Raw genomic sequence first — 13,698 nt, 5'->3', positions numbered from 1 at the left:
GATTCCGAAGCTAGGGGACTTCTTAAACGGTATGTCTGAGTTACTCTTTTATAAATAAAGAGTACAAAGGCTCCAGCAGATGTTTTGAGTTACAGGCACCAGTCTCGTATAACCAATTACAAATAATTTTTTGTAAGCAAGAATACCAACAGATATGACCATAGAAAAACCATATATGAATATAATACTTAAGATAATTTTATTGAATCATTTGATCTAATCTTATATTATTACTGTATTCGAATTCCGCATTGATGAGATATTGAGGTTATGAATAATTCCAAACCAAGCTTACAAAAAATGACAAATAAAGCTACTGCGCATGCGCTGCGGCTAGGCGATAGTTAATAATATTAACCAGCTTTGCAGCCCATTAATTTAATATCATCAGCTGGCTTCATTATTTCTTCTTATTTCACCTAAATTGAAAGAGAAAGGAGATAAATAAATAAATAAAGATGAGAAAGTGGATAACTTTCTACATCTGAAGAGCATAATATTGTTGAGCATTGTTGAATGATGATTTGAATGCGGAAGAAGAAAAATGAAAAACAGTACTAAAATAATAACTTTTTCTTCTTATTCTTCTTTTTCCCGCATTCAAATCATCATTCAACAATGCTCAACAATATCACGCTCTACAGGTATAGAAACTCAGTCGGCAGTAATTTTGAAATTTTCAAATGTGCCGCCAAGCGCCGTTACCATGGCAACCGGTAAGCGACACGCTGCAGCCATGGAGCGTCTACCGGCCGGCAGGTAGGCACGTCGCTTGTCAGAACTTGTCAAATTTTGACGGTCACCTCTGCCTTTGTTTAGGATCAGTTGCGTCGCGAATTTCAAGTGGAACGGAGCTCTATGTCGTCGCGCTCGTCAATTTTGCAGTTCTAACGAATATTTCCGGTATCTAGTGGCTCGTTAATGGATCAGGAAGTTAATGTGAGTATTGTATTTTTTATGCAAATAGTTATTTTTAATCGTTACCTAAATTTATAACAATGGAGTCCGAAAATCTAACCTATTTTACTCACAAAAGATAATTATATTGATAGGGTTACCAACTACAGCTATAGATTTGTATATCTACAGATAGACATTTCGAGTTGGGAAACACTAGCTTTTTGTCGTTAGGGCCAGTTTCAATTTCTTTGAATATTCATTATTCAAGAAGCAAGACCGTAATTAGCAATGATAGAAAACATGGGATATGAAGTACTGAAATAGTGCTGAGGATCTAACTTGTAGGAATGGGCTTCATATAATAGATAATAACAGTGTATTCCGTAGTGAATAAAGTACTAGTAGTTCTGTGAACAGTAGACCTCACGCAGTATTCTCATACACAAGTACCGATTTCACTTGCTTTAAATGTTAACAAACTCAGTTCACGTTTGAATTTGTATTCCATATTATATAATTCATCCAGTTCCGTGATAATCTTTCTATCTGATGAAAATTAATTTTTTACAATCAAGAATATTATAATTTCTCCAGCATTATTTCATTTGTTCATTTTTAATCAGCTATTAATTTAGTCTTTTCGAATGTGAGAATATTGATACTAATGGGCACGCATAATAATACCATGACTGCAAAACAAAATATTGAAACCAAAGACCTTAAAGGTGCGATTAGACCAAAGTTATTAACAAAATGTTAATAATAACTCAATCCTTATAGATTATGTTAGATTGAACATAGCTTATCATACACATGATGAAGATGAGTGTTTGTCAACTTCCGTTCAATCTAATTGAATCTATAAGGATTAAGTTATTAACATTTTGTTAATAACTTTGGTGTAAACCCAGCTAAAAGATGCTTAGGTACCTCTTCCAGGTCTTTGATTGAACTATAGACCTTATACAAATACAGTAATAGACTGGCTTCTCCACACATCTGTGTAATCACTTGTCAGCTGATTTATGATGAATAATTCTATAGTCCGATTTTTACTCTAATGTTGGCGTATGAAGGAGGCTCCTTTTTCCTTTTATATTATCCTTGAGATGCAGAATTTCCAAAAACCTTGTATATATGTCGACGCGCAAATTAAAGAGGAAGATACCTGTCAAATTTCACGAAAATCTACTACCACGTTTCGCCGTAAATGCGCAACATATAAACATATAAACATATGAATATTTAAACATTTAAACATTAAGAGAAATGCTAAACCGTCGACTTGAATCTTAGACCTCACTTCGCTCGGTCAATTATATAATAGTGAATGGTCATGAAATCGTGAGGTGCACAGAAACCATATTGCTTGAAAATGGTGAATTATTTGTATGATGCTGTAAAAGAGGGTATTATGTTTGTAAAGTGGTACTTGTTTTGCGGTAATATAAGTTACAAAACCTACTGCGATAGTGCTGAGAAACTTGTAGGAATATACTCCAAATAATGAATATAAATTTGATAACACTAGCTGTATGTCGTTAGGGCAAGTTTCAATTTCTTTGAATCTCCATCATTCAAGAAGCAAGACCGTAATAATTATCAATGATATAAAACATGGGATCTGAAGTACTGAAATAGTGCTGAGAAACGTGTAGGAATATACTCCAAATAAAGCATAATAACACTATAGTGAGGTCCACGTTATAATGACAGTATTTGATTAACTTTGGTTTTGCTATCCTTGTCTATCATTCGACAGAGCCGATGGTACTATCCTTTTCTAGGTCCACAACGATGACAATAATGTTTTTGACAGTATCGAAATATAATTAATTAATGCAGAGAATCGGCATCGCTATTCTTCTATCTTCATCCACTGCCATTATAACATGGACCACACTATAGCTTTATGTCGTTAGGGCAGGTTTCAATTTCTTTGAATCTCCATTATTCAAGAAGCAAGACCGTAATTACCTATGATATAAAACATGCGATCTGAAGTACTGCAATTGTGCTGAAAGACTTGTGGAAATTTACTCCAAATAATGAATAAATATCGGGGCACCGAGCTTCGCTCGTTATTTATTTATTGACTTTTGATAAACCGAACACAATTCTTAAAAATTATTGGGAAAGGACTAACAACACAGTCCGAAACTGTTTCTTCCCCGAATTTTGATTATACACTATAAATAGTTCAGAAAGTAGGTATGTTTATACACTTGAATTCAGATTCAAATTTTCTGTTTAAACATTGTGGAGCGGTATTTGAAGGCTTCACACATGTAGAGTGATCTTGTACTGAGTCAATGGTGTATAGCGGCTATAAATTTTGCAATGGCGTGTAAGGACGCTGAGTGAACACAGACTGATTGACTCACTACAAGACTCAATACAATTGTCGGAATCGCGGGAGGCCTAAACGCTCGCTCACCCTTGATTCCTCTAATGAAAAATTGTATAATGATGAAATTTTTAATAAGCAGTGTAGCGATCGCTAAACACTGAATACGGATACCTTAAAATTATTACCTGTGAAGAATGAGCATACAAAATCATACAGGTCGAGCAAAAATCCCGATGAGATAATTTACGGGACTGCGTCTCTAATAAGTTCTGAAGGATTAAAATACGGTATTTGGACCAAATATCGTTCAGAATATATTTCGAGAACAGAGTCTTGTCGGGTTTTAAGCTCTATTGTAGGAATTTATATGATCTATGGCTGCATCTGCTGTACAATTGATGTGTTCGCTCCAAAGTCGAGGTAGGTAACAGATAAAAGCTGATATATGAGCAGGTAAGGACAAAGAATAAATATCTCGATCTGACCCCACTCGCTACATCCACTTAGACCTGTTCCAGTATCCAGCTTAATTCAATTATTCCAATGATCGTATTCGATCGGTTCTTGATGATATAGAACGTATCAGACAATAATTGACAGGCTCAAGAAATAATCGAACTCAGAAAGTGAATTAACAAAACTGAAATATATATAATAAAATATGTAATCATACAGTGCAGGTTCAGAATTTGATTTACAGGTTGATAATAATTTAGCATTAACAGAATAGTTAAAAATTTCTTGTGCTTGCATGATACCATGTGTGATTCGACAGAATTTTACAATTGATAAAATTTAGCAGTTTTGAAAAAATAGTGAAAAAATGAATATAAAATATTTTAAAATTGCTCGGGTCGGGTTCGTGGTCAGCAGCGGAGGATAGCTAATCAACTACAAGTTCTATATAATTCAATAGGAATAAATTCTAGGCTCTTAAATGCTAAGCACTTGTCGGCGTGGCCAATAATTTAACGAAGAAAAATTTATGTTTTTCTGCACTGAAATATTTTCGAAGCGTAGATTGGGGCCCCTTTTAAAACTTATAACTCACGTGAATTTCCTTGGCGGTCGTGGTTTTCTTCTTTAGATCAAAAATCGTTTGATCGGCAGCAATCCAGGCTTCGGTTTCAGCACGTGGGGAATTTTTAATTTAAATATCTCCTTCACCAAATTAATTAAGGGATAATTTACTTTAAGCTTTTAAATTATCGATTGATGAAAACAGTAAATTTACAAATAACAAATAGATTGGCCTAAAATATCGGCTCACAAATAGAACATTTAAAATCGAACAAGAAATTTTCACAAATAGGTCTTGGTAACTATAAAAAGAGATCTGCACGGTGAGGATTTCAAAAGGGAAGTGCCGTCTTTTCTCTAAGCTTCTTGGCTAGACCTTGCTTCTCAGAATCTCGATGTAATAATTTGCATAAAAATTTGCCATTGGTAGAACGCTTGTGACGTAGACATGACGTCAGTGGCAAGCAGTAGAATATAATTCTTTTAATTACAATAATACTTCAATTCATGTAATTCTTAAAACTGCTTAATCTTATAGACATAGTTCCTCTCATACAATGTACATGTGCTAGCATAAATGATAAGGTAGGGTTGTTGTCTGATAATAGATTAACATGGGTTGCTTTCAAACGATCACCTTCTTGGTGCTATTTCTATGCACTATGATTGGCTTAGGCTGCCAAAGAGATTTAATTACCATGTGGTTCAGTTGAATTAATCATTAATAAATTAATATTCTTGTACAATTTTTATTAGGTTTGAGACTGTTATAATTAATTTCTGCCGTTTTATCAATAATATAATTTCATGCTATGACCTAGTTAGTTACAATAGACCTGACATATAATATAATTTCTTAAATAATAAATAATTTCAACGATAATACATACTTTTATTTTTTTATTTGAAATTCTTGGTCCTTTATTGATAGTTTTAATTTTTAGAGATGGTATTATATCTTACGTGAAGCCAGCATGACATTTGACAATACTTTGAATCAGTCAGCTGCGTTCGAACTGTTTTAAAAACATCTGATCGATAGTAAACAAAGTGTAACCTCAAAATCAATGATCAATTCATAAACAATTTGTGCTTTATTTGCAAAATAATTATAATTTTATTGAATAATTTTCCTAGAAAATATTCAGTACAGAACGGTACTCTTATCTAATATACAGTTATTGATAAGTAAGCTTTATCGCTCGGTCGCTAACTATTCCTTTAGCAGATTCTTTCATTTTAAAAGGTAATCACAATTTTTCTCTCTTTTCATGAGGTCTATTTGAAAGATTCATCACACAAAAGCCCCCAGGATATTTTAAATAGGTAATTGGGAGACGAGTCGAAACAATGACTATTTGAAAAATCCGATATTGTGATGAATACACCATTTCATCTCCTTACTTCTACGAAAACTCAACACTTAACACTAAAACAATATATCGTGCACTTTTGGCTACGAGAAAATAATAATTGATTGTTCCTCCATTGGATACAATCAAAATACAATAATTAATGAGGTCTCTTTGGATCCTTCATTAAAACGACTCCACAACTTCCATTCATGGGTGGCTTATGAGCAGACCCATAACTATAACAAATATACAAAATTTCACATATTACTTCTTAAGATTTGAACAGTATTTGCAACAAATATAGACTTTCATCATTTTTTCATGGTTATTACAGGTTTCGACTCTTTATTCTGGCTTTTACATAAATTGGGTGAGAGTGTGATTTTACTTCGGTGACTTGACAATCGTCTACCGTTTGACTCGAGCAATTCCTTATTTGCGCTTAGTACGTTGTGTACAAACAGGGTTACACTTGAAATGGCTTTCTTGATTTTTATCAATGTTGGTTACAAATATTAAGTCTTCAAGATTACATTTATCAATTTGAATTTCAATTCATGATCTTTTGATGCAACAGTAATAAATTTCACATTTGAAGGTAAGAATTTCATTTTCTTTTTAGCTTTTTTAGCAATACATTTATATGACATAGAACATGCGCATTTCGTGCAAATTAACATAAATATATATTTTTGGTTGCGTTTTTTACTTATAATTCCACATTAAATAATAGGTTACATTAATTGAATAACGATATTGCTTTGATTCCTATACATTGACTCTGTGATTTCGCACACATTGGTTGGTGTGACGAAGAAAATTATCGAACAGGCTTTGGTTCTGAATAGATTTTTTCTATCGATTCTGTATTTCAAGGTTAGATTTACACATTTTTTCAAATAAACTTTGTTTATTTTCTTTCCTCCTATTCACTACTAATTTCATGTTATTTCTAATTTATAATTGTTTTCTGTGGATAATATAATTCTTGTTTCTATTTTTCAGTTGTGCAGATGATACCAGGCGATTGTTTCGGTGATGACTCTGACACGAGGTGGATGGCTTGATCAGGTTGGTAAATTCTTAAAGTTGTTTTCAGTTTTATTTTCTTGATTTACAGTTGATAATAATTTCTTCATTTGATGTGGATTTATAATATTTCATTATTAGCTGAGATGCGGTGAAGTTAGGTTATGTTGATTAGGCTGCAGTAGAAATATGCTAGTTTGCAAAGATGTGATTCAATGGGTAGGCTGTGACTATGAAGAAGTTTGATAATTGGTGTATTCCACAAATGTAGTTTCCAGTTAATTCAAATTTATTTCTTAAGCCCCCATCAAAATTTGATTCGGTGTCATTCAAGGTCCAATTCCAATTTGCAACTATCCGTTTTATCAAACTTGGCTTAAAACGAATGTGCCGGCGAAGTAGGTAGATCTCTTCAGCTAATATTGACCTTCCTTGTTGACCGGTGACATGCAGTTTGCTATTCTTAAACCTTACATGCCGGTGGTGTTTGTGTGTTTTTTCAAATAATCTTTTCCTTTTCTGCATGCTGGTGTACGGTCGGCTTGATTTCAACCGGACATGACTGCGGTGGTTGTAGGTCCTTTCTAATAATATTTTTCTCCTATCATGCATGCTTGTAAAAGATTTGATGTACGATTTCAGCCTAACATGACGGCGGTGTAGATAGGTTCTTCTTGACATATTTTCTTTTCCGTGGAGCTGCTATTTCACTGGAGTTGTTTGATTGTAGGTTTTTACTTCAGTTGTGACTTCGATTTGTTGGGTTTCTATTTGTCTTCTATTGTTTAATGAATTATTCTCAGGAGTGCTGGGTTTATATGTTGCAGGTGCTGTTCTCGGTGGATGGACGGTGATGTGGGCAGTCGGCGGTCCGGGCTGCTCTTCAACGTGGTCGGCAACGTCCTTTGACTCCTGGTAGTCGGCGCGCGGCGGTACGGGCTGTCCCTCTACTTGATGGATGTCGTCCTCGGCCTGGTGGGTGATGTCGCCTGGTCCCTCTCGGCGTTCTGCGGGGTGCGGCGCGACTTCAGTCCTGACATTCTCGGTAGGTTGGTCTCCCATACATGTGTCATGTTCGCTTGCTTGTTTGACTTTCACCTCCTTCATTGTATCCTTCTCCACATGTACATGTTCCTTAGGCTGACTTTGATGTTAATTGTTTTTGTGTGCATATCTTGGGATATCCTATCTAATCGATTATTGGTTTCCAAAATTGATTTATCCAGACACTCAGTTAATTTTTTGATGGTATTATCTGTGTCACGGAATGCTCCATCCATCCGCTGACTCAATTTCTCCAAACCCTGTTCATTTACCTTCTTTGCTTCTTGAACTTCCCTTTTTAATTCTTCCTTTGTTTGTTTGTTGTCTTCTTTTAATTCTTCCTTTGTTTGGTCGCTTTTTTCTTTAGTTGTTTATTGCTTCCTTGTTTGTTTTACTGTCTTTCTTTATTTCTTGAATTTCCTTCTTTAATTCTTCCGTTGTTTGGTCGCTTTTTTCAGTTAGTGTTTATTGCTTCCTTGTTTGTTTTACTGTCTTTCTTTATTTCTTGAATTTCCTTCTTTAATCTTCTTTTGTTGTTCATTCATCTTGGCTATTGCTTTCAGGAGGGCGTCGTATCCAGTGCAGGATGGGGCGGTATATCTAACGGTCATCGCTGGTTTTTCATCCGAGCAACAGTACGAGAAAGGGAGTTCCTGACTCGGGGGCGTCGTCGTCCGTATGCTCTCCGATGTTTCGTCCTCCGGCTCTTGGGCTGCCGACGGATCTTCCACTAGAATGCAGCTCTCCTCCACCTGCGTCGAAGATAAATCATCCAGTACATTGGGGTGGAAATCGGCGGATGCGGTGGCGGATGCGGACGGCGGCGAAACGCGGGTGAGATGACCTCGGTGTCCGACAGACTTGGATTGACCTGGTCGTTTCCTGCCATAGTTTGCGGAAAAATAGCGCACGAAAGTGTGCAGTGAATAAACGTGAAAGTGTTGTGATATACAAAATAATTAATAAGAAATCCAATAGAAATTGTGATAGCTTCGTAGTGAGTGAAATACAGAAAAAGTGGTTTAGCAATGTGTTCAGTGATAAAATGAGTCAAATTAGCAATATCGTTAACATAAAAATGACAAGAACATACAGGATACACAGTGAACACTTATGCGGTATACAGGTACGCCTCTTATAATTTATTATTACTATTATTATAAATTTTACTTTTATAATTTCTTGCCGCAATTCTATATATAGGCTAGTGTTCTTGCAAAATTTATATAAAAGGAGCAGTGTTTTGTTTGAATTATTCCGCAATATATCCGTGATTTAATTTTACTTCCCTCTTTTGCTTTAAAAACTTTTAAAAATGTAAATAACTTCAATCCTCTTTTCTGTAAATATTTATAAATTGTTTCAATATAGACCTAATATTCTTCAAATAATATGACTTTCTTATGGTATTCTTAAACCTAGACTTATAGTATGACCAATTTCGAATAACACGATAATAAAATTCTGAGTTCGATTTTTTCTCTAAAAATTCATTCAATCGATAAATTTCTTTTCCGTTCAAGAATTGGGTATGGTACTTATTTTATTTTATATAACAGTGAACAGTTAATATTAAAATTGAAGAAATTCACAACCATGAATTTTTCAAAAAATTTTCCCGTTGTCAGCGCTATAGTATACTGAGCAACTAAATAATCCTCGTAGTCGATTATCCACCTCTTCAATGCCTATCACTGTTGGGCGCCAAATCATGTGGAGCCTTCTTGGGGAGTCGCTCTCACCTCCAAGGATAGGACAACACACGTAGGGTGATGTAATGCTGTATTTAAATGCCTCACGTTGGGCCGGCAAATCATGTGGAGCGGTATTTGAAGGCTTCACACATGTAGAGTGAATCTTGTACTGAGTCAATGGTGTAGCGGCTATAAATTTTGCAATGGCGTGTGTGGACGCTGAGTGAACACCAGACTGATTGACTCACTACAAGACTCAATACAATTGTCGGAATCGCGGGAGGCCTAAACGCTCGCTCACCTTGATTCCTCTAATGACAAATTGTATAATGATGAAATTTTAATAAGCAGTGTAGCGATCGCTAAACACTGAATACGGATACCTTAAAATTATTACCTGTGAAGAATGAGCATACAAAATCATACAGGTCGAGCAAAAATCCCGATGTAGATAATTTACGGGACTGCGTCTCTAATAAGTTCTGAAGGATTAAAATACGGTATTTGGACCAAATATCGTTCAGAATATATTTCGAGAACAGAGTCTTGTCGGGTTTTAAGCTCTATTGTAGGAATTTATATGATCTATGGCTGCATCTGCTGTACAATTGATGTGTTCGCTCCAAAGTCGAGGTAGGTAACAGATAAAAGCTGATATATGAGCAGGTAAGGACAAAGAATAAATATCTCGATCTGACCCCACTCGCTACATCCACTTAGACCTGTTCCAATATCCAGCTTAATTCAATTATTCCAATGATCGTATTCGATCGGTTCTTGATGATATAGAACGTATCAGACACAATAATTGACAGGCTTAAGAAATAATCGAACTCAGAAAGCGAATTAACAAAACTGAAATATATTATAATAAAATATGTAATCATACAGTGCAGGTTCAGAATTTGATTTACAGGTTGATAATAATTTAGCATTAACAGAATAGTTAAAAATTTTCTTGTGCTTGCATGATACCATGCGTGATTCGACAGAATTTTACAATTGATAAAATTTAGCAGTTTTGAAAAAATAGTGAAAAAATGAATTATAAAATATTTTAAAATTGCTCGGGGTCGTGGTTCTGGCAGCGGAGGATAGCTAATCAACTACAAGTTCTTATAAATTCAATAGGAATAAATTCTAGGCTCTTAAATGCTAAAGCGCTTGTCGGCGTGGCCAATAATTTAACGAAGAAAAATTTATGTTTTTCTGCACTGAAATATTTTCGAAGCGTAGATTGGGGCCCCTTTTAAAACTTATAACTCACGTGAATTTCCTTGGCGGTCGTGGTTTTCTTCTTTAGATCAAAAATCGTTTGATCGGCAGCAATCCAGGCTTCGGTTTCAGCACGTGGGGAATTTTTAATTTAAATATCTCCTTCACCAAATTAATTAAGGGATAATTTACTTTAAGCTTTTAAATTATCGATTGATGAAAACAGAAATTTACAAATAACAAATATTGGCCTAAAATATCGGCTCACAAATAGAACATTTAAAATCGAACAAGAAATTTTCACAAATAGGTCTTGGTAACTATAAAAAGAGATCTGCACGGTGAGGATTTCAAAAGGGAAGTGCTGTCTTTTCTCTAAGCTTCTTGGCTAGACCTTGCTTCTCAGAATCTCGATGTAATAATTTGCATAAAAATTTGCCATTGGTAGAACGCTTGTGACGTAGACATGACGTCAGTGGCAAGCAGTAGAATATCATTCTTTTTATTACAATAATAATTCAATTTATGTAATTCTTAAAACTGCTTAATCTTCTAGACATAGTTTCTCTCATACAATGTACATGTGCTAGCGTAAATGATAAGGCAGGGTTGTTGTCTGATAATAGATTAACATGTGTTGCTTTCAAACGATCACCTTCTTGGTGCTATTTCTATGCACTATGATTGGCTTAGGCTTGCCAAAGAGATTTAATTACCATGTGGTTCAGTTGAATTAAATCATTATAAATTAATATTCTTGTACAATTTTTATTAGGTTTGAGACTGTTATATTAATTTCTGCCGTTTTATCAATAATATAATTTCATGCTATGACCTATTTAGTTACAATAAGACCTGACATATATATATTTCTTAAATAATAAATAATTTCAACGATAATACATACATTTTATTTTTTTATTTGAAATTCTTGGTCCTTTATTGATAGTTTTAATTTTTAGAGATGGTTATATCTTACGTGAAGCCAGCATGACATTTGACAATACTTTGAATCAGTCAGCTGCGTTCGAACTGTTTTAAAAACATCTGATCGATAGTAAACAAAGTGTAACCTCAAAATCAATGAGCAATTCATAACAATTTGTGCTTTATTTGCAAAATAATTATAATTTTATTGAATAATTTTCTAGAAAAATTCAGTACAGAACGGTACTCTTATCTAATATACAGTTATTGATAAGTAAGCTTTATCGCTCGGTCGCTAACTATTCCTTTAGCAAATTCTTTCATTTTAAAAGGTAATCACAATTTTTCTCTCTTTCATGAGGTCTATTTGAAAGATTCATCACAACATTTAAAAAACAAAACATTCTAATTTAGTTATTTTACAACTAAAAATTGAATAACAAAATAACACTCACTATCACTTTTAAGGGTTATGATAACACTAGTTGGGGAGATCATGTCATGTCAAACCAATAGATTATGTTGATCAAGTCGATAAATAGTCAGCTAGATAAAAATTTTCTCGCTGATGATTATGATCACAAAGCTGGAAATATCTGTATCTCGCACACAGGCACACGCATTTCTTTGTTATCGAGCAAAAAACGACAACAATTATCATCGTTTTTCCAGGTGAATTATCCTTTTCATGGTAAGTCAGGAGTGTTCCAGGGATGAGGACCTTGTGTAATCGAATTTTTATATCATAAACCTACTATTTACCAAATTTCGTTAAAATCGTTAGAGCCGTTTTCCCGATCCGTTGAACATAAATATCCAGATAACCAGATATAAAAATATCCAGATATATACGGAAATTTCTCGCTTACTACCGATAACCCTGATAATGATAACCCTGATTATGATAACCCTGTATAATAGGATAACACTAGCTTTATATCGTTAGGGCCAGTTTTAATTTCTTTGAAACTTCATTATTCAAGAATCAAGACCGTAACTGTCAATGATATAAAATGTGGGATCTGAAGTACTGAAATAGTGCTGAGGATCTAACTTCTAGGAATGGACTCCGAATAATGGATGATAACACTAGCTTTTTGTCATTAGGGCAAGTTTTAATTCCTTTGAATCTTCATTATTCAAGAAGCAAGACCATAATATTACCAATGATATAAAACATGGGATACTGATGAGGAGGAAAGAGGGATGCAAAGAGTGACAAGGAGGATTGATAGGAGTGAAAAAGGAAAAGAAGAAAAGAAAAGAAGGAAGGAAAAGAAAAGAAGGAGGAAGAAGATACTAGAGCAAAGGAGTAGTAGAGATAAGAAATGAAATTATTCGAAAGTAAAAGAGAATAGAAAGTATGGGAGAGAAGCGAATTTGAGGAGAAATGTGGAAGGAGATGGAAAAGAGAATAGAAAGTATGGGACAGAAGGGACAGAAGCGAATTTAAGGAGGAATGTGAGAGGAGATGGGGAAGAAAAAACAAAAGTAAGAAGAAGAGGAAGCGAACGAGATTGAAAAGTCAACTAGAAAAAACCAAGAGACTAAGGAGGTTTATGGATAATTTACTCTTCATTTATCATCTTCTTTATATTACATATTACATCCTGTAAGTAAAATTTAACTGTAAAGAGATTCACAGAGTGTACAGAGGGAACGAAGAAGATATTATAATGATGAAGAAGAGAGGAAGGTTAAAGTGAGAAAATTGAGAGAAAAAAAGGAAAGATATAGCGATCTTAACAGAATCGGGCAGAGGTGAATAGATGTAGAAAGAGGAGGAGGGAAAGAAGATGGAAGATTGATGGAAATGTAATAGGGATAAGGATCAGATGAAAGAATTGAAGAGAGCGAGGAATTGAGTGATTATGAAGATAGGAGTGAGAAAAGAACTGGAGATGTAATGTTTGAGATACAAGTAGTTGAAGGTTGAGAAGAGTATATTGTTATCTTGAGAAAGGAGAGAGAAGATAGGAGAGAGAAGGTAGCAGAATGGGAGAGAAAAAGGAAACAGAATTGGGTGAGAGAATAATGAGAAGTCCAAGGGAAAGAGGGAGATTTTGGAGAGAGAGGAAGGAAAAAAAGAGAAGGAGGCGGCGGAGGTAGAGAGAATTGGTTGAGTGAAAGTCGAAGTGCTTTTGAAAGGTATAGGAAACGCAAG

The sequence above is a fragment of the Nilaparvata lugens genome, chromosome 12 (genome assembly GCF_014356525.2).
Source record: "Nilaparvata lugens isolate BPH chromosome 12, ASM1435652v1, whole genome shotgun sequence".
Classification (NCBI taxonomy): Eukaryota; Metazoa; Arthropoda; class Insecta; order Hemiptera; family Delphacidae; genus Nilaparvata; species Nilaparvata lugens.
This window is presented reverse-complemented; position numbering follows the sequence as displayed.